Source organism: Doryrhamphus excisus, linkage group LG1 (genome assembly GCF_037039965.1).
Source record: "Doryrhamphus excisus strain RoL-2023G ecotype Guam linkage group LG1, RoL_Dexc_Guam_v1.1, whole genome shotgun sequence".
Lineage (NCBI taxonomy): Eukaryota > Metazoa > Chordata > Actinopteri > Syngnathiformes > Syngnathidae > Doryrhamphus > Doryrhamphus excisus.
The window spans coordinates 20197574-20220603 of record NC_136357.1 but is presented as its reverse complement, the minus strand read 5'-3'; the positions used below and the strand labels follow the sequence as shown (position 1 = coordinate 20220603).

The window sequence follows — 23030 nt, the reverse complement described above, 5'->3', positions numbered from 1 at the left end:
GGTTGAATGCTGCATCTTCAATTAGTGTTAACAGACACCCCCTCCATCATTGGTTTTCTACTGAACTACTTTGTGCGTATGTTGAGGGTCAGTTACACTTTTTTGCCAGTAGGTGGCGATCTGGCTCCATTGTGGATCAACTGGAGAGCCTAGGCCTGTACCTCTGCCCACGCATGTCACAAATAAAGACGCAAGGCACCAGGAAGATCCTCTCACTGTTAATCCACAGGTAATGCTAAATATTAGTTTGCTAGTTTTTCCTAGTACTGTATGAAGTGTGAGTACAATGTTGAGTGTTTTTGTGATGTGTACAAGTGCAGTGGAGACGTCTATTACAGTTAACAAGTGTTGCTGTGCTAACTAAGAAACAGCATATAGTAGTTTCTATTGAGGTGTATTTGTTGTAAAATGGCATTAAGTGTTCAGTTTGTTCAACTTGTTTGTCGTATTACCCAGTCTTAACTAGCCAGATGTGACATATTATCCGGTCTTAACTAGCCAGATGTGACATATTATCCGGTCTTAACTAGCCAGATGTGACATATTATCCGGTCTTAACTAGCCAGATGTGACATATTAGCCGGTCTTAACTAGCCAGATGTGACACATCATCCAGTCTTAACTAGCCAGATGTGACACATCTTTGTCCTCATTATCTTTTTTGATGGTGGCATACCTCTCCTGTAATTCTTTAAGTGCCACTTTCAAATCTGTCATCTCCTGCATTAGGGCTTGAATGTGCAGAACCACCTGGTCCATCTTCTGCCCCGTTTTATCCAACTTCCAACTTTCCATCTTCCGTTCCGAGCCATCCTCCGGGTCATGTAATCCACTTTACTTAGCAGCTTCAAAAGCAACTCTTGTGAGTTAATCTCCTCTGTTAGCGGCTGCACCATCAGGTGAAAGCGGGAATCGGCGGCAGATCTTTAATGGCTTTCTCCGTGTTTATAATTGTGTCCGGAGTGCCTCGGTCCGAGCTACATGAGCTCACAGGTACACATAGATCCGAGGTACTTGGGCTGGCAGGTTCACTAATTTGTCCGCGGGGTGAACCCGTCCCCGGGATCTAGGCATCGTTGCGGTTGCTCGGCAATGCCGTGTGTCAACACTGTCCGTCTGTTTGCCCTTTAGCTTGCCTTTACAACTGTCTACGATATTTAATGTTCGTTGTTATAGCGAATATTGTCTCTCACCACTCGATTTTACAGCCTGGGAGGTCCCCATGAAGGTTCCGAGATGGAACCTCCGAGATGGAGATAATGGAGGCTAAGGACTGACAGGATTCTCAGCGGAGTAATTAGAGGTGCTGACTCTTTCTTTTCTTAAGTTATTTCAGACATGCATACTATGTTACATTATTCTTTCTCACATATACACTTACAATACAATACACTAACAATATCTATTTATATACAGTAAAGTCTTGTTATATCGATATTGTCGGGAGTCTGAAAAAATATTGATATAACTGGACTGTCGATATATCCGATCCTGCGCCGAACTGCATTAAAAGTGGGCAATAATGCACTCGACATTGTTCTATACTATAGAACAATGTCGAGCAGCTTAAATCAATCTTTGCTTAAGGATTTCAATACCAAAAAAGAACACGGCGAATGGCTGCTTCCAGTCAACTTTATTTTTCACACTTCCACCACCAGAGCACAGCACTCACACCGATTCCCGCACTTCCTGGTTCACAGGTCATGCTCAACCCGCCCCACATAGCTGGCCAAACACATGCCTGCAACAGAAGAACCAACTGTGTTCGTGGTTTCTCTCGTGTGTATAGAATCTATACACACGAGAGAAACCACGAACGCCAGCATGTACATATGAAAAACAGTGATTATTGCAAGCGATAAAAAGATATCTGAATACAACACAATTAAATACATGTATTTGTACGCTTGTGTCTTTGTTGGAATAGGTGTGTATGCTATGTCAGTTGGTTCTTCTGTTGCAGGCATGTGTTTGGCCAGCTATGTGGGGCGGGTTGAGCATGACCTGTGAACCAGGAAGTGCGGGAATCGGTGTGAGTGCTGTGCTCTGGTGGTGGAAGTGTGAAAAATAAAGTTGACTGGAAGCAGCCGTTCGCCGTGTTCTTTTTTGGTATTGAAATCCTTAAGCAAAGATTGATTTAAGCTGCTTTTGTATCGATATAAGCAGACCAAATTGGCTGGCGGGAGATGAAAAGGGCATCGTAGTAACCGGATTATCATAATAACCGGGTATCGTACTAACGGAACTAATTATATTATAAAAGACTAGAAATTTGCCGGGAAATGAAAATAGTATTGTCACGCCCTGTGCAGGTTTGTGCGTGACAGTTTGTTTGGTTTCTGTATTGGACTTCCTCTTTTGCCTCATTTGCCTTTGTTGCCATGGATACCCACACCTGTCCCTAATGTGTCCTTGTATTTAGTTCAGGTGTGTGCATCTCCCCTTTGTGGGATCATTATCGTTTGTCGTCCTGCTGCCTGAGTTGCCTTTTCCTGCTGCTGCAATTAATGCATAAAATAAATATTATTTACCTGCATTTGGTCCTGCTCTCTGCATCCTGGGGTCGCACCGCAACACAGACATGCCGAAGCGTGACGTGAGTATGGTAATAAGCAGTAATTCGTTATAACCGATATCGATTTTGTCATGTTACAGCCTCATTCCAAACTGAATTAAATGACATTATGACAATGTGAAATTTTTTTTTTTTGACATGTTTTGAATTTATTAAAAATAGAAAACAAAAACATCACATTTACACAAGTATTCACAGCCTTTGCCATGAAGCTCAAAATTGAGCTCAGGTGCATCTTTTTTCCACTGATCATCCTTGAGATCTTTCTACAGCTTAATTGGAGTCCACCTGCAGTAAATTCAGTTGATTGGGCATGATTTGGAAATATAATAACTGTCTATATAAGGTCCCACAGTTGACTGTGCATGTCAGAGCACAAACACCAAGCATGAAGTCAAAAGAACTGTCTGTAGACCTGCGAGACAGGATTGTCTTGAGGCACAAATCTGGGGAAGGATACAGAAAAATTTCTGCTGCTTTGAAGGTCCCAATGAGCACAGTGGCCTCCATTATTCGTAAATGGAAGACGTTTGGAACCACCAGGACTCTTCCTAGAGCTGGCCGGCCTTCTAAACTGAGCGATCGGGGAAGAAGGGCCTTAGTCAGGGAGGTGACCAAGGCCCTGATGGTCACTCTGTCAGAGCTCCAGCGTTCCTCTGTGGAGAGAGGAGAGCCTTCCAGAAGGACAACCATCTCTGCAGTAATCCACCAATCAGGCCTGTATGGTAGAGAGGCCAGACGAAAGCCACTCCTTAGTAAAAGGAACATGGCAGCCCGTCTGGAATTTGCCAAAAAGCACCTGAAAGACCATGAGAAACAAAATTCTCTGGTCTGATGAGACAAAGATTGAACTCTTTGGTGTGAATGCCAGGCGCCATTTTTGGAGGAAACCAGGCACTGCTCATCACCAGGCCAATACCATCCCTACAGTGAAGCATGGTGGTGGCAGCATCATGCTGTGGGGATGTTTTTCAGCAGCAGGAACTGGCAGACTAGTCAGGATAGAAGGAAAAATGAATGCAGCAATATATAGAGATATCCTGGATGAAAACCTGCTCCAGAGCGCTATTGACCTCAGTAGACTGGTCATGTACCTTGACCATATAGACAGTAGACATTAGCACACAGCCAAGATCTCAAAAGATTGGCTTCAGAACCACTCCGTGAATGTCCTGGAGTGGCCCAGCCAGAGTCCAGACTTGAATCCGATCGAACATCTCTGGAAAGATTTGAAAATGGTTGTGCACAGACGTCTCCCATCCAACCTGATGGAGCTTGAGACTTATTGCAAAGAAGAATGGGCAAAACTGCCTAAAGATGGGTGTGCTAAACTTGTGGGATCATATTCAAAAAGACTTGAGGCTGTAATTGCTGCCAAAGGTGGATCAACAAAGTATTAAGCAAAGGTTGTGAATACTTATGTAAATGTGATTTTTTTGTTTTCTATTTTTAATAAATTCAAAACATGTCAAAAAAAACTTTTTTCACATTGTCATAATGGAGTATTTTGTGTAGAATTTTGAGGTAAGAGATTAATTTAATTCAGTTTGGAATGAGGCTGTAACATGACAAAATGTAGAAAAAGTGAAGCGCTGTGAATACTTTCCGGATGCACTGTATATTCATACATACACACATATCTACACATATATATATATATACACATACATACACACATACATGCACACACACAACACCTCATTACTACACCTTTCTGAAAAGGAGCAGGAAGAAGCAAAGCTTATTAAATCCTACCCCTTCTCCACGCCATAGCAGTTACCAATTCAATATGTGATTTTTTCCCCACACATATAATCATAGAATCTTACATAAGACTAAACAACAAAAGAAGAGTGGGAACATCGGACACCCCAGCAAAACCCCAGGACATTGCTGAAGCACACCACCAACCCCGCCAGTCAACCCACCTGGCCCCAACCCCCCTAGCCCCTGAGTGCACCCACCGAGTGCCCAGCACCCCAGCAGTCCCCGCACACCCCGCTGCCCTCCAATATGATGCCATTTTGGCTGGACCCACAATTATGTGTGATCCCTGGGCGGGCCTACATTTGGATGGATTGTTTATTTTGTTATCCAACAGACCTCTTCCTCATGCCACAGACATGTCACCAACATGTGGTCAACGTGACACCCGATGTCCAACCATCACTTTACCTCATTGTTGCGAGGCCACACGGAATGCTCCCATAAGAAGCACCCACCAAGCCCAGCCAGAGAGCAGCAAGCCGCGCAAGTGTGCTGAAGCACCCGAGACCCAGACTCACACCCCCAGTAGCCCAGGGAAGGCCAGACAAGGCAGGGTCCACTTTACGAGGCCACAGCACACTCCCGCCCTTGTTTGTTTGATTGTTTATAAATAGTTGTTTAAATCTATTTAGTTTTCTATTAAGTTTTCATCTTTAAATCTAAATCATTCCATATATCTACTCCTTTGATTGACATACATCTCTGCTTTACATTTGTTCGTACCTTCCCTTTTGCATACACACTCATTCCTCGTAGATCATATTGACTAGTACGAACCTGAAACATCCCCTGGACAACATTTGGGAGCATGTTTTTATTTACCTTAAACATCATTTGCGCAGTTTTGAAATCAATTAGATCATAAAATTTTACAATTTGCGAATTTAAAAAGAATTTACTTGTTGGTGCTTGGCAAGCAGCTTGATTGATTATCCTTATTACTCTCTTTTGCATCATGTAAATTGGTTTTGGGTTTTTTTTGGTTTTGTAGGTGTATCAATGCCATAAACAATATATGGCTCTATAAAAGCTCGATATAGTAATTGTAGAGAATGTTTATTGAAGATATACTTTAGTTTATGTAGCATTGCAATTACTTTTGATATTTTGTTTTTATATGATTTATATGTGATTTCCAGCTTAGTTTGTCATCTACAATAATTCCTAAAAATTTGCTTTCCTTTACTCGTTCAATTTCAGTATTCTCTATTTTAATTTGTGTTTGTTTAATTTTCCAAATATAATATGTTTGGTTTTATGTAGGTTTAGTGATAATTTATTTGTGGCGAGCCATCTTTTTATGGTTCCAAGCTCCCTCTGCACTGTAACCAGGAGATGTTTCAGATCCCCACCAGTACATAATACATTTGTGTCTTCGGCAAACAAAACAAAATGTAACAGCTTAGACACTTTACAGATGTCATTTATATAAAAATAAATAATTTAGGACCCAGCACAGAACCTTGTGGTACCCTGCATGTCACCTTCAGTAGATCAGATTTATTATCATTTAGTTGCACATATTGTTGTCTATTATTTAAATAATCTTGTAACCACCTTTGTGCTATACCTCTGATCCCATATCTTTCCAGCTTCTTTATTAATAAGTTGTGGTCAATAGTATCAAATGCTTTTTGTAAGTCCATAAAAATACATATTGCATATTCCTTATTATCTATTGCTGTCGCTATTTTTTCTGTAAGTTCCATGACATGTCGTAGATCGCTTTGATCTGAACCCATATTGATGTTCAGGTAGTACTTTTTGTGTTTCTATAAAGTGATCAAGTCTATGGTTAAAAAGTTTGTCTAAAATTTTGGAGAATTGTGGAAGTATAGAGATGGGTCTATAATTAGCGAATATATGTTTATTTCCGGTTTCATATATTGGAATGACTTTTGCTATTTTCATTTGATTACGAAATATCCCTGTTTGAAATGACTGGTTGCAGATATGGGTCAGAGGTGTAGCTATACAATCTACAACTTCTTTTATTAATTGCATATCAATTCCATTATAAGTGGCACGGCGGTTGAGTGGTTAGCGCGCAGAACTCACAGCTAGGAGACCAAGGTTCAATTCCACCCTCGGCCATCTCTGTGTGGAGTTTGCATGTTCTCCCCGTGCATGCGTGGGTTTTCTCCGGGTACTCCGGTTTCCTCCCACATTCCAAAAACATGCTAGGTTAATCGGTGACTCCAAATTGTCCATAGGTATGAATGTGAGTGTGAATGGTTGTTTGTCTATATGTGCCCTGTGATTGGCTGGCCACCAGTCCAGGGTGTACCCCGCCTCTCGCCCGAAGACAGCTGGGATAGGCTCCAGCACCTCCTGCGACCCTTGTGAGGATAAGCGGTAGAAAATGAATGAATGAATGAATTCCACTATAGTCAACTGATTTTTTGTTTTTACATGTATTTGCCACATCCACAAGTTCTCTTTCAGTTATTTTCTTGAGGAAGATGGTATTTGGATTTACATTAATAATATTCTCATCTACATCTTGAGTTGCTGTTGAGTATTCAATTTCTTTTGACAAGTCATGGCCCATATTCACAAAATAGTTGTTAAAGCCATTTGTAATTTCATTAGCTTTGGTTTATATGTGGCTGATTCTCTTTAGTAAAGTAATTAGGATAATATAATTTAGTAACTCCTTTTTTTAATGATATTATTAAGCACTTTCCATAAACTTTGTGTGTCATTTTTGTGCTTTTCTAATTGTCTATGATAGTAATCCTTCTTATTGGTTCTCATTATGCTAATTAATATATTTTTATATTTTTTTATATTTATTCTCAGCTTCCTTTGTTCTTGACTGTAGAAACTGTTTGTAAAGTAGGTTTTTCTTTTTACACGCATTTTCCAAACCCCTTGTCATCCAAGGCTTTTCACATTGTATTTTTCTTCTTTTTTGTTGCTTGATGCTTTATTAGGGTCATTGTTTGAGTAAATACCTGTCCATTTTTGCTCTCTTAAGTCCTTCGTAAGTGCCTCTACGGATTCAGTTGTTCGAGTAATGGTCGGGAATTTTCCCAACAAAAACTTTAAAACTCGGCTTTCTCCGGGTACTCTGGTTTCCTCCCACATTAATATGTAATATATGTGCCCTGTGATTGGCTGGCCACCAGTCCAGGGTGTACCGCGCCTCTCGCCCAAAGACAGCTGGGATAGGCTCCAGCACCCCCGCGACCCTCGTGAGGAAAAGCGGTAGAAAATGAATGAATGAACTTCAAAACTCCGGCAGCAAAATCGGAGCTCCTGCCGTGCATATCCTTCATTATCAACAGGAAGTGACGAACACTTAATCATGATGATTAATCATGATGAATTAAAAATAATGCCCAAATAGTTGTTTTTAAACTCTTGTTTGTTTATATCACATTGCTCAGGCCACGTATCACTGCAGGGACAGAAGAACAACAAACTAGCGAGGTAGTTCGCATCTCCAACGGAGTGCGGAACGGAGACAAAGGAGACAAAAACGTACCACCTCGCCATCCTCTTTTAAATTTGCATAACGCATCATCAAAATCTTACTAATGTGAAGAGATGATGCCATGTGGTTTTCAGTCACTGACGAATGAATTACTGCAAGTGAACACTGCATGATTCATGGTTAAGGAGGGAATGGACGGACAAATAATGCAACAGCAGCTGGTTAAAAAAATGTGGAGCCTACAAGGGATGCTAATAAATTGTGGTGAAAGTTTGGAATTTTGGAAACCATGATTTATTTGACTTAAAAACAGTTGCACATCATTGCATTAAGCTCTCATTAAGGAAATATAGTCCATTTTTACCAAGTGTGACTGAATGCACAACCCACAGTCTGCATTTTAGCATTCCAAACAATAAAACAATTGTCTTTGTCTAGCGATAGCTTCACGATAGCGATAGAGCTTAGAGACTAGGGAGTCTTGATCACTGAAAACCAGGACACTTGTTGCTATATCACGGTTCGAACAGCGCTCCATCGCTATTTTGCTCTTTTTCAAGTATGAGTGTAAAAGGGGAGGAAAAGAGGAGGAGTCTGAAGTGTATACAAAAATGTTGACATTGTAGCATCCATGCAACACTTGTTACCGTGGCAACCACGGTCAGTTTAAGACTTGCAAGTGCTTGCGTACCCCCGAATCTTCTCCTCTAAACAAACAAAAATCTATTCTTAATTAAACAATATTGCTTGAGCGTCTGCTGAGCATAATAACGAGCTGCAAAAGTAATTATATGAGCTTGGTAGTGTTTCTTTTTGAATGACTTTTTTAGTAACCGGCCAGGAACATATAATCCTCCTTCAAGCATGTTTCTGCCTCAGTTAACAATGTCTTCCAAAAAGGATGCTTGGCTCCTCTCAGCACAAGTCAGAGTGACATTGAGAATGCATCATCCTCAATGAACAGGGTCATGCTGCACCTTTGAGCGGCAAAATGACTGCTTGAGCCGCTCTCCTCTGCGCAACATACACTTATAAGGCCAATCATGTGAATTTCATAAGAGAAAAGCGGCGGCGCGTTAGAGCTGCTGTGGTCAGCGATCTTCCAAGCAAGGAAAGATTTACAATAACATCAGGATACTATATTTGGTGAGGCACTGTTCCCCTGGTTGTAGACACTCTGCTTGCCTCGTCAACAAAATGTAGCTTATCTGATATTCTTCTTGCAGTCACGGCTTGATTAGCATATTTCTCAGTTCTTTTAAACTCATTGTTGTCCAGGAACACATGACAGATACAATCATTATACTACATCACACTGCTACAGTATTTACACCATGATAAGCAGGAGCAGAAAAACGTTGGCTAGTGTCATGTACGGTAAATACACTTGGCAAATAAGTGTAATATGTAATGTAAGTTCAGTGGAACCCAGGTTAGTGAAACATACTATCAACAACCTATCAATATTCCCATTAAGAGTAATGTACCTAATGTAATAATGTCATTCAATGTAATTTGACAGTGTTTTAATCTCTTTTGATCACAGCTGAAAAATAAGCCACAGTGGAGCCAAAGAAAGTTGCAAGAGTCAGCATTTTGATAAAGAAGGTGAGAAACACTATTGCACTCAAGAAATCACTTGAATTACATGAGTGAAAACGGAATATTTTCTTGAAAAAACTCTGCCCCCTAAAGGAAACGAATGAAACGCATGCTCATGGTCGTCCAGCGCCATTCCCCCAGTTTGAAAACCACCGAGTTAGAGGTACCTTCTTCAGAGACTATTTTGTCCAAAATGTAAACGAACGACACAGACTATACAACTGTTATTTGGGTTAGCCAACATTTTGCAATTTGAAACATAAAATTGCAATGTTCATTTCAGATTTTCTTTGACTTTTCAACAGTAACTAAAGTTTGTTTAGCTTTAGGCATTGGTGTCAAAGGTTCCAACACTGCAACACTGCAAACCTCAAGGCAATCATCTTTGAAAGGTACCGAGCATAGAGATGAGTGGCCCTTTTTGTTCATCTCTACACATCTTTTTGGTCTTTCGGAACTTCTTCTGTCCTTAATGATGCTTTTTCCACCTCTGACCTATAATTGCAGTTAGAATGTTCTATACGCATGTTCTATACGTTAAACGATGCCAAAGTTTCAGATAAGGAGGTTTGCGCATTTGGAAGTGTGCCCTGAAAAAAGTTTGGATGGCTCAAAAAGCTCGGTTTCAAAAGGCGTGGTAAAACTGGTGACCAAGTTTCAATAGACTTCCTTATATAGTATATATCCATTATATGGACCAATCACAGTGGAGTGGGCATGCCCGAAGGCGGGCCACGGGTGGAATAAATTGGCTGTTTTGGCAGAAGCACAAATCCAAGGAAATACAGCTGGAATAGGTGCAGATTCTGCAAAATCTAAAACTTTTTCTGTGCAGATTATTGTGTGTAGCTGCTCTATAGGAGTCCACGAAGGGTCGAAAATGAGCATAATAGGTCCTTGGAGCAGGAGCTATTATGCCTGTTTGCGGTGAACGTTGGCCTCCGCCAAGGCTGCCCTTTGTCACCGATTCTGTTCACAATTTTCATGGACAGAATTTCTAGGAACAGCCAATGCATTGAGGGAGTCCAGTTTGCGGGCCTTAGGATCTCTTGTCTGCTATTTGCAGATGATGTGGTGCTGATGGCCTCTTTGGGCCTCTCCTTTCCTGGGACTGTACAGGTCATGAGAGTTACAGTAACATACAGTAATCTAGTGACTGTCAATGTGTTTTTGGATCATCGTATATTTGCATTTAGTTCATTTAAAGGTCCTATTATGCTTATTCCACTTTTCTGACCCGAAAATGCTGTTAGAATGTTGTATTCTGGTGTTAAACCACGCCTAAGTTTCAGATGATGAGTTTTGCGCATTTGGAAGTGAGCCCTGAAAGAAGCCTTGGATGGCTTGAACGCTCAGTTTCAGAGAGTTTTGTGACATCAATGCGATCCAGAGACCCCCGGGTAGTCTTTTTTTTCTTTGTTTGTTTGTTTATTATCAACTGCTATACTGACAAAATAATAGTGAGGTTGGGCAACTGTCAGAAAGTCCTCAGGAGCACTTGGGAGTGTGACCAATCACAGCGATGTGTCCATGCCTGGAGGCGTACTGTGGGTGGAATAAATTAAAACTGACCGTTGTGGCGGGAAGCAGCAAATCCAAAAACACAGCTGGAGTAGGTGCAGATTCTGGAAATCTACAAAGCTTTCTGTGTGGGTGATCGTGTGTAGCTGCTGAGTCCACAAAAAATGAGCATTATAAGTCCCCTTAAATTTCTTTTATGCCTGCATAATGCACAGAAAAGGGAAATAAATATTTGTTCAGGATTTGTTAAGGATTGTGGGCAAAATTCTCCAAAAAGTGCAGTTCCCCTTTAATTCAACTGGCCTTTTTGGCTGCTGGACAAATGGAGGAATTCCAAAGTGAAGAGTCAAGTTATTTCTATAGTGCCAAATCCCAACAGGACTTTGATGTACAGGCTTTTTACACACAGAGCAGTTCTAGACCAACCAAAACCCACCGCAGCAAGCACTTTGGCGATGAGGGAAGGAAAAACGTCGAGGATGCGATATCCTCATGACCACTTCTCAAATATTCCAGACCACCAACCAGCCAAAGTTACATAATGCTGCATGGAAAAAAATAAATTGAAAGCCTACAAATGGTTGGAATTTCCTCAATCCCATCCAGGCTGGGACAAGCGTACATGTACTTTGTGTTGATTTTTATTCTTGTATTGGCAAGAGTCATCGCTGCTGAAAGTTAGTTCGCCTTGAGAAAGAAAAAGAAACGGCTGATTACAGTCAGCAGCTCTACTCTAACTCACTGAAAGCTGAAACTGGAAGTTGGAATAAAGCTGGAATAATTGGAAGTCTGAAATTGACATGGATTGATCAGAAGTTGCTATAGCTACTATTATTCCGCGATATCTGTACTGTGTATTTGTGTAAGTGATCTGTAAGACTTAATAGTTCATTACTTTTTTCATGACCAGCGTGTGAAGTCAGCCTTTCCCTGTTTTTCTCCAAAAACACAGCGTTCAATATTTCACGCAAAGTTTTCCAAGCGACTTTATCTCTCCAGCCAAAGAGAGCAGGTGAAAAAAAAAATAGCGGCACAATAGTGACACAAGGAGCCGGTCTGTATCTCATTGGCCACGCCTGTCTCAGACCACTTTGCACTTTGTTTATGTTTGACACTGTAATGATGCACTTGTTACAGATTTATACAGTATATATAGTGTATATATACAGTATTAGGGTATTAGTATTAGTATATTAGGCATGCTTTGATCAATCGGCCAACAATCAGTATTGGATGATTTCTGTGAAAAATGTTGTGATTGGTATATGCCGATAAATGCTTTTCAACACCTTTGACCTGTGGCGAGTACTATTGCAGGGTAGTACCTTTTGGCATACGCTCTGTGCAAAGTGGTGTGATTCGTGACAATGTCAGTCATTGGGACTGACAGTTTTTTTTCTTTATGTCTTCTTGTTTTATTTTTCTGTTTTTATTTTATGTTTAGTTTCTGCAATGTCTCATTTCCAGGCCCACAAACGTGTGTGTGAATAAACAGGATGATATTCTTCGCACTAAACTTCTAACTCTTAATTCAGACGTACAATTTGCTACATTGAAGTATGTGGTAAAATACACTGAAACAAATCAATTTTACTTGATGTCTTTGAACACAACCCCTCATTGCTCATAAGTGTGATTCAGATGTTGTGCTACTATTAAAGAGGTGAGCGTTAGACAAATAGATATTTTTACTTTTATCTTGATTATTGATTATGATTAATGAATCTAAAAACAGTGATTAATCTGATTAAACCTATTCATCATTTGATAGCCCTTGTCAAAATACAAAAACATTTTGTAAATGTTTCAGCGTAAATGCAATTTGTTCTCCACAGACATGAGCAAGACTAAACGTAACCCTAACCCTTTGTTTCAATTTTATGGATATTAACTCCAAAGCATGAACTCAAATGACTTGACTAACAATGACTAACATCGCATGTGATTGTTGTACCCGTACAACAATTCACCTCCAGATATGTTTGTCAAGCCTGCATCTGTCACGGGACTTGACAGTGACTTGACGGGACTTGAGTGATCTGAGGATGGATGGATGGATGGATGGATGGTATGTTGTTAAATAGTAACCCTCTTATGTGTCTTATTTATGTCTCATTTCCCTGTTTATGTTTCTATTGGGCAATACAGACGCATGGGTATTATTTCATGTTTAGGCTGCTAGTATTTCATACATTAAGCATTTTAAGCACAAAAATGGCTAAATGAAGTAAAATATGTGTCTATGTATCATGCAGTGCTTCTCAAATAGGTGAACTGTCAGGCGGGGCATGAGAGGTAGGGAGTACTCAGTATTTGTGTAGACTTGCCAACATGTACCAATTTATTGTACTCAAGGTGCAATTTGATTCTTCAATAGGCTTGTATGCTTCACAGCTCCCCATTTTGTGGGACGTTATTGTACACATAACCAAATAGACATGATCGGTTTCTCATTAGTAAAACATTGCAAAGCATGACAGAAACTAAATGGTCATGAGACACACAAGCACCAGACTTGATTTTCGGAACAACGGGCTTTTATTGCTGGTTTGAATGACTAATCCCTAATATGGCTGCTGCTGCTGCTGCCGTAACGCATGCCAAGCTAAAAGTCAACTTTGAACACTTCCCTTATCCCCACCATTCAGCATCTTATGGCTTATTGTCTGTTATTATCTGTATTGCTTCTGCTGTTAGTAGCAACAAAATTGCATCTGAGCTAGTTAGTGAGAGTGGCAGTCATTAATTTAATAACAATATGTTACAGTAATTTTAGCGTATGTGCAGTATGTTTGGAGTTCACAATGATATATGTAGAATTGCATCAGTAGTTTTCATTGATGAGAAAAAATACCTGCACATTATAACCAAATATCATTTCAAACGAATACCTCTACCCTTAAGGTAGATGTTTTCCAAGTCCACCTCTTGTGTGAAATGAACGCTTGCAAGGATCTTCCACACTTGCGTCTTAAACTGATGTGGTTTGTCCGCACAGGAACAGGAAGTGCACAAAAGGCTGTTGAGTGGTTTGGAGAAAATGATGTTAAGAAGTCAACCTCATTTGGCTTTAAAGAAAATATACAGTATTCCACTTCTACATCCTGCATTGTGGACAAGGTGGGATGTTTAGCACATAGTACAGCTAGTACATCTCATGACGGAAGAAACAAAGTCATAAATAACATCAATGATGATCAGACTTTTTTTTTTTTGGTTCAACATTTCCAATCGGTTTATTTCATATGTTTAATGACATAATGAATAAAGATTACATGACATTTTGTTGTTTATGCAATGAAAATAAAGGCTATTTTATTCCTGCAAATGAAAGCTTGAAAGCAAAGCTTTTAAAAAGCATGTAGGATACACACAGGTCTATCGGACTACATCCTACATACTACATACTGTATACAGCTATACGTATACTAACTCATGTTAGGCCTGCTCACTTGGAGGAGTCATCGGTTGTCTCGTAGGCCAGTGACGCCTCACTTCACATATTTGACAAACTGACACTCGCACATTCAAAGTGTCCAACTCAGCTTGTCAAATACACTAAGTGGGGGGCCGGTTCTGTCGAAATCGTACCTGCCGCCATAGGAGAAATTAAGAATATGCATCCCATCATCCATGTACTTCATAGCGAGCTGAACGGGTTACCTGTCATGTTGATGTTGATGGCCAATGGCTGTCAGCGCTCCTGCCATTTCACTCCTAAAAGCTCACAATGACGACGGCTGCTTGAACCATTTAGGCTGCGGCACGGTAAAGGGGAAGTCAAAACGAGGAAGATAAGTGCGCTCGCAGGAAATGTGTGGAAATAAAGTGTCAACATGTCACGGTTGTGAAATGCCGCTGAAGCTGTCTCAGATAGTCCTTAACACACTTAACACTTAACGCCTCTTATTTTTGCCCATTTTTGTTTTTGTCATGAAGTTGGTACTTGTGATGGGAGCTGTCCTTCACCAGCCAATCACAACATCGGAACACTGTGGGACTCTTGGCATGTATAAAAACACAAACTTGCAAAACTATTCACGGGGTGCAACAAGGACGTGTTTGTCTGAATCCACAGAATAAATGCAAATTATCAGAAAAAGCGAAATACCAGGAATAGCAGATGCAATTTGATTGATCACACCTGCATAAATGCAAAATAAATGCAGAATAAATGCAAATGATCAGAAAAAGCGAAATACCAGGAATAGCAGATGCAATTTGATTGATCACACCTGAGTCCTGTTTCTGGCCCATATTTGTCCATCTGTACTTACCACGTTTCAAAGGCTTTTGCAAACGGCCGAGTTATGCGCAAATGGCTGTAGTCCTTGTGGCAAAAAGGAGGCATAGGTGCAATGACAAACCATGCTGGCCATGACCGTAGTAGTAGTAGACTGTAGTTACATTGATTCATGTAAACTTCCTGATTATTTTTGCACAGATCGTTGACGCAAACACAAAATCAATTGAGCGGAAGCTGCCACAGTCTTGCTAGCTAGTGCTTAAACATAATAGGAATCACAGGGGGCCTATTTTGGCCCTTTGTATTGAGTTGTGGACTTCTATTGAGGAGCGACACACAATAACCAGCACATAAAGCTTTCTGGTTCTTCCACAATCTGCACCTAAATACATAAAAAACATAAATACACCTCAGCTGTATTTATTGGCATTTCCATCCTTTTCTCATCTGTTCACTTTGTTCACATGTTGATTTTTTTACTACAGAGAAAAGTGATTGTGTGTACAAGTGTGTGTACAAGTGACAATTTATACTGTTATTTACTTTTTGTCAAAGTAGTTTTATTAGTGCTGGAAGTTGGATGCATCTTCATAAACCTGAACAATCAATATATGGTATTTTATACTGATTTAAATGGTGACTGACATGGTTTGCTTAAATATGTTATATATTGTTTGTAATTATTCTACATTGTTATTTTAAAGCAAGAGGTGAATTTTCAAAAAATTACATTTATAGTTCATGGCAGCAGCTATGACAAACTCATCGCAGAGTAAAGCCTCTCAACAACTAAGGCCGAGTAAATAAATGCTTTTCATCAAAATAGTAGTCATGCGGTTACGTGTTGCTTCTGGATGTTTTCAGTATCCCAGTGATACGATGTATAAGTCTGTCTTCTTTCCCCAAAGGTTTAAAGGGGAACTATTGTATTTTTTCCACTTTTCTGACCGACTATAAATAGGAAGTGTACAGCTGCAGTATTCATGAATCTGAAAAGCCTTTGATACAATCAATCATGACATCCTCATAACTAAATTAGAAAGGTACGGAATAAGAGGATTAGTTCTGACCTGGGTCAAAGCTACTTAGCTGACAGGAAGCAATACGTACAGCTAGGAGAATACACATCTACAAGTTCATGTATTACGTGCAGAGTTCCCCAGGGGTCAATACTGGGACCAAAACTGTTAAACTTGTACATCAATGATATCTCCAAAGTCACGAAAGACTTAAAGCTGGTATTATTTGTGGAGACGAAATCATTAGAAAGGTCAGAGAAGAAATGGTCATATTAAAAAGATGGTTTGATGATAATAGCTTGTCCTTGAACCTAAGTAAAACTAAAATCATGCTGTTTGGTAACAGCAGAAAGGACACGTACCAGCAAATACAAATAGATGGTGTAGACATTGAAAGGGCGAAGGAAAATACATTTCTGGGGATCACAATAGATGAAAATATGAGCTGGAAACCTCATATTACAAATATACAACATAAGGTGGCCAGAAATATTTCAATATTGAACAAAGCAAAACTTGTTCTCAATCAAAAATCACTCCACACTCTTTATTGCTCTCTGGTTCTACCATATCTTACTTATTGTGTGGAAATATGGGCTAATAACTATAAAAGCAATCTTCATTCGCTAAATGTACTGCAAAAAAGGTCAGTAAGGATAATTCATAATGCCGCCTACAGAAAACATACTAACTCCTTATTTCTAAAATCACAAATACTTCAACTTGCTGATATAGTTCATCTTCAAACAGCTAAAATAATGCATAAGGCTAAAAATAAGCAATTAGCTAAAAATGTCATCCAATACTTCTCTACAAGAGAGGAGAAATATGATCTCAGGGAAGAAGTACATTTGAAACACTTCTATGCTAGGACTACGTTATGCTAGCCATAGCATTTCAGTATGTGGAATCAAACTATGGAATGGATTGAGTAAGGAAATCAAACAATGCACAACGATGAGCCAATTCAAGAAACAATACAAGCAGTTGATGTTTGCTAAATACAAGGATGAAGAGTCTTGAACCAGTCATGATGTGCTATATATATCACTATATTGACACTTACTATGGTACCCATTATGGCATTGGATGCTCATATCACCTCATACTTTGGTACTTGACAAAAAATAAAATGAAAAAAAAAACAAAACCTATATTAGGAAAGCAGGAAGTGAACAAATGTAACAGTTACTGATTGTAAAAGTACCAGATGGAGGGGTAGGATTTAATAAGCCACCATTGTGGAAATCCAAGGGAAATACAGCTGGAATAAGCGCAGATTCTGAAAGATCCAGAAAGCTTTCTGTGCCGGCTGCTCTGTTGGAATCCACGACTCAATACAAATGACTGAAAATGAGCATAATACGTCCCTTTCAGTTGTTATTTTATTCTGTTTCACTCATTCATTCATTTTCTTCCTCACGAGGGTCGCGGGGGTGCTGGAGCCTATCCCATCTTCGGGTGAGAGGCGGGGTACACCCTGGACTGGTCACCAGCCAATCACAGCGACTTTGTTCTGTTTGTTGTTAATTAAAATTAATTTCCCATGCATCACTATTACTCTAAAATAAAATTCTGCTTTGTGTCAAATAATACAGTATTTGTTGCACACAGACTTAGTGCCCCTTGTGTATTCTTGCAGACCAATTAATTTTATAATTGGTGAAGTAGTTGACAGTAAGGCAAATCGCACTGTGGCTACTCCCACTGGGGAGTAGCCACTAGGTATTGGAGTTAATAAAGTGGAAATGAGAGTGAATGTGAATGTGAATGTTTACTTTGCAAAGGTGATTTCAGTGCGCATGAATATAACATCACTAATACACAGTGATCAGAATACGTATTATATACGTATGAATTGAATTTCAATATTTTTGGTCACAAAACATTTCATTAATGATTTTTTAAATTGCAATAAAGCGAGGGAGCGATGTTGAACCATGACATAGTGAGGGACAACATTTCCATGTACCTTTAACACCTTTGAGTTCAGCTTGTGGAAAATGGGGGAAAAGAAAAACATTGCATTTCTATATTTGTTGAGTTCATATACTGTAAATCGTCCGACCCCCTGGCATATTATATAACCCAGAAAGTTTTCCCACCTCTCCCCTGCTCTTTCAGACAAGAGTGTGAACCAAGTTCTCAGAGGAAGTTGGGGGTGAAAAGACGCCTCCCAATGCAGTGTTGAGAAAGAGGCTTTCATCAAGTAGTTCCCCAATAATTACAACTGAATTTGCCTGTGAAGAAACAGGCCACACTTACAATTCCCATTTCAGGTACTAGCTTTTATTCCCATACTACATTATTACTATTATTATTGCGTACTCATTAGGACTACTATATATTACCATATTATTACCATACAAAATATATACCACATACCATAACGTACTAAATGTGTTACCATATATATTTCCAGGGGACTTGAACTGAGCTGCTTTTTGCATCACAAGGGGAAAGATGAATGACAGACAGTTGTCTTTAAAACTAGAAGAAATACGTGACAAAAGAAATAAGAGCCATACTTTTGTCTTTGAATGTGTGCGAGTATAATACAATATGGTTTTCAGTGTTTTTTTTTTTACTGTAATAGTGGTTGAGTATAATGTATGTTGTAAATATTGTATAATGTAGTGTCTTACATTAGAGCAAATGTCCATGCATCCATTCTCTATGTCCTCACTGGGCTTGTGGGGGTACTATGTACTAGTACTACTATGTACTAGTACCTATGGACAATTCACCTCACATGCATACTTTTGGAACGTGGCAGGAAACCAGCGTATGCAGAGAATTCCATACCGTTTTTAAAAAATATAAACAAAATATCATGCATGGAACTGGTTGATATAGACATTAAACATACAGAATGTTTTTATTCATTTAATGTGATTAATTCAACATGGATTGCATCTCATTCCATCCTTTAAAAGGTGCTTTTTTTAAAGCATAGAAAATATCAAATTTTTTATTGAAAAAAAAAACATCCTTTGCTCACGAGGGAAATACTACTGCAATACTACAAACGACAAACAATCCGAAGTGAAAATGTACATAAATGTTCTGTAGAAAATGACACAGTGTTCATTTCAGATTCATTTCATAAGCAACAACAACCCTTTGAGGAAAAGACGCCATCTAGTGGCCTGTTGCAATACTGGAACCTAATTTTACATTTAAACCTAAAAATAATTGAAAACAAACTATGAAAACGTTACCTTCACTTAATAATAATTGTAATTTAAATGTAATTTTAATGCCTCTCCGTGAATCACAACCTTATCGTGGTGGAGGGGTTTGAGTGCCCGAGTGATCCGAGGAGCTATGTTGTCTGGGGCTATATGCCCCTGGTAGGGTCTCCCAAGGCAAACAGGTCCGAGGTGACGGGACAGACCAAGAGTGATTCAGAAGACCTATATGAACAATAACAAGAGGAGAAAACGTACCTCGCTACCGGGGCCTCACCCTGGAACCAGGCCCGGGGGAGGGGCTCGCATGCGAGCGCCTGGTGGTCGGGCCTTCACCCGTGGAGCCCGGCCGGGCCCAGCCCGAAAAAGCCACACGGGATCGCCCCCTCGTAGACCCACCACCTACGATGGCAATCATAAGGGTCCGGTGCAATGTGTGTTGGGTGGCGGTCAAGGGCGGGTGCGTAGACAACCTGGTCTTCGGCGGCCAAATCTGGTTCTTGGGACATGGACTGTCACTTTACTGGTGGGGAAGGAACCTGAACTTGTGCGAGAAGTTGAGATATTCCGACTAGACATAGTCGGACTCACCTCGACCCACAGTTTGGGTTTTGGAACCAAACTCCTCGAGAGGGGCTGGACCTTGTTCTACTCTGGAGTTGCTGCAGGGGAGAGGCGTCGAGCTGGTGTGGGCTTATTAATAGCCCCCCGGCTTGGTGCCTCTGTGTTGGAGTCAGCCCCGGTGAACGAGAGGGTCATTTCCCTACGCCTTCGGGCTGGGGAAAGGGTCCTGACTGTCATTTGTGCGTATGCTCCAAATGGCAGTTCGGAGTACCCGGCCTTCTTGGAGTCCATCAGAGGGGTGCTGGACAGCACCCCAGCCTCCTTCACATCGAGAGGAGTCAGTTGAGGTGGCTCGGGCATCTAGTCCGGATGCCTCCCGGACGCCTCCCTGGTGAGGTGTTCCGGGCATGCCCAGTCGGGAAAAGGCCCCGGGGCAGACCTAGGACACGCTGGAGGGACTATGTCTCACAGCTGGCCTGGGAACGCCTTGGTGTCCTCTCGGTGGAGCTGGAGGAGGTGGCCGGGGACCGGGAAGTCTGGGCTTCGCTACTAAGAATGCTGCCCCCGTGACCTGGACCCGGATAAGCGGAGGAAAATTGATGGATGGATGGATATAAATTAAGTTTTACTCCTTAAAATATATTAAAAAAAAACGTTTTAACTATTATTATGCATGGAACTTAAATTTGACCCAACGTGTATCCATCCATCATTTTTCTATTCCACTTATCCTCTGTAGGGGATGCTGGAGCCTATCCTAGCTGTCTTTGGGCAGGAGGCGGGGTACACCCTGGCTTATATTATACATAAATACAGTATACAGAAATGTACAAAAGTGAACACAGTATACCTTTAAAAGGGAAACCGCCATCATGTGGCTCATTGTAATATTACACCTGCTGACATCTCATCTCATAAAAAATGGAACAAAAATTTCCAACTTACTTATTCATTCATTCATTCATTTTCTACTGCTTTTTCCACACAAGGGTTGCGGGGGTGCTGGAGCCTATCCCAGCTCTATTTGGGCGTGAGACGGGGTCCACCCTGGACTGGTCACCAGCCAACCACAGACAAACCCAACTTGCTTATTATAATTTAAAATGTATAATAATATTATGAATAAGTATATTATTTCAAATATTTAAAACATACATTTGACCCAAATTAGACATTAGATTCAGTATGTTTTACTTTTCTGTTTTTCTTAATCCTCATGTCAATGCTCCACCTGCATACAGTATTTAGCTGACATCTGGCATTCTTAAAACAATTGCTAATAATGGCATTACATTACTTTTAATTTAATATATGCATCTATTATATTAACAATATATAAATATGAAATAACATAACTGACAAAAAATACAATACTTTAAAATTTATATTTGACTGAAATATGATGCATGGAGCTGGTCAATATCAAAATATGAAATAAATGTTAGATTATTTTCAGAGTGAACTGTACCTTGAAATAATACAACTTAAATCCATTCACAAAGAAATGAAAAGGTAAGGCGCAAGAAGTAAAGCATTTTTTTCTGGCTTTTTTATTCACTGGTGAAAAGGAAGAATTGAAGCAAAAAAGTACTGATGATCAAGTTGAGCAAGGCACTGTCTGCAGAAAATCCTAACCGGTAATTCATATTTCATATTTCAAGTGGAGTAAAATGTCCCCTCTTCCACATGCAGTATGAGCTTGTTCAGGTGAAATACAGTACAGCATCATTCAATAAGTTATAGTCAAAGGCATCAAAAGGTATCCAAAATAGCAACTGTATTCTTGTATTAGATACTTTGTGGAAGAAATATACGCAGCAATGGACAAAAATACTGTATAATAAATTGCATCTAGGTACAAATTCATCCAAATAGAGTAAAAAGAAACACCTACTGCTATAATACTTTTATTTTGGCATTGCAAAATAATGTAAATACAGCTTTCAAAGACTAATCTCAAATTTTTTTGAACAAGCAAAACCCTTCTTGTGCCGAATATTTGTGGTAAATAACATTCAGGCCAGATTCATTTTAAGTTGAACTGGAGTTGTGAAGTGGAATGTACGTTTTCATTGGTCCAATCAAGTGTTGCTTGTTCCTTCAACTTCATGGAGAACAGACGTCAGCCACCTCATTCATTTACAAAGTAACACTGTCTTCTGTACTGATGATTTCATATACAAAAATATCCACCACGGTGGTTTTTTAAATGACATCGTACATGATTTTATCACATCAGAAAAATCCAAATCACAACAATACAAAAGTTATGAATTAAATCCATACAGTATATTTTTAGAATGCAAGAATTGGAGATACTGCTCATTGTTGTTTTGGTTAATACTAGGATGTCCCCATCCACATTTTTTGGCTTCCGATCCCATTTTTTTAATAGTCTTGCCAATCCTATCCTGAATCTTTTTTTTTTGTAATATTAAGCTTTTGTTACAAACAAGAAATTGTGGAATTGAATTTGGTTATGGCTGGCGACCAGTCCAGGCCTCTCGCCCGAAGTCCCCACGGCCCTAATAAGGAGAAGCGCTATAGAAAATGGATGGATGGAATATAGTTATGAAAATAGCTCTTTCATGCATTAAAAATACTTCAACCCTAGTATGTACTTTTTAATTCAACAATATTGTTTGGCTTTTGTAACAAACCTCTGCCAAATATTTTTGGACTCATCATTTCACATGATTATAGATCAATTTGGTGTGTGATTTAAAGTACATGACAATCTCACTTTGATTTCTTTGAGGGTCCCTAGTAGTTAGAGCGGCACCATGACACAGCAGTCCGGGTACAGAGGGGGAACTACCGCTGTAGTCCAACATGAAACTAACTTCGCCAAAGTACACCACAGACATATCTGCATGGCGGCGTTGGTAGTGCCAGTCAAGTGGCAAGCGGCGTTGAGGCGCATTAGGGCACCTCCCATGTTGGAGTGTGGCCCAGAGTTACAACCGTGATCGGCCAAATCTTGTGGCGGAAGCCAATTTGATCCGATTTTCAAAATACAGTGGATGGTCAGTCGGGACATCCCTATTAATATTGCAAACTGCGATGTTCCAGTGCGTGTTAAAGGAAATTATTATATGCAAAA

The 23030-nt window shown here is 39.9% G+C and overlaps 1 long non-coding RNA gene across 1 annotated transcript; it reads left to right on the top strand.

The window, feature by feature from the left end:
* Positions 1–1244: 1244 nt before the first annotated feature.
* On the top strand, positions 1245–9649 carry LOC131132590 (uncharacterized). Its single transcript, XR_013627649.1, has 3 exons — positions 1245–1303; positions 9331–9392; positions 9480–9649. It is a non-coding gene; the product is annotated as an uncharacterized LOC131132590 (long non-coding RNA).
* Positions 9650–23030: the final 13381 nt, after the last annotated feature.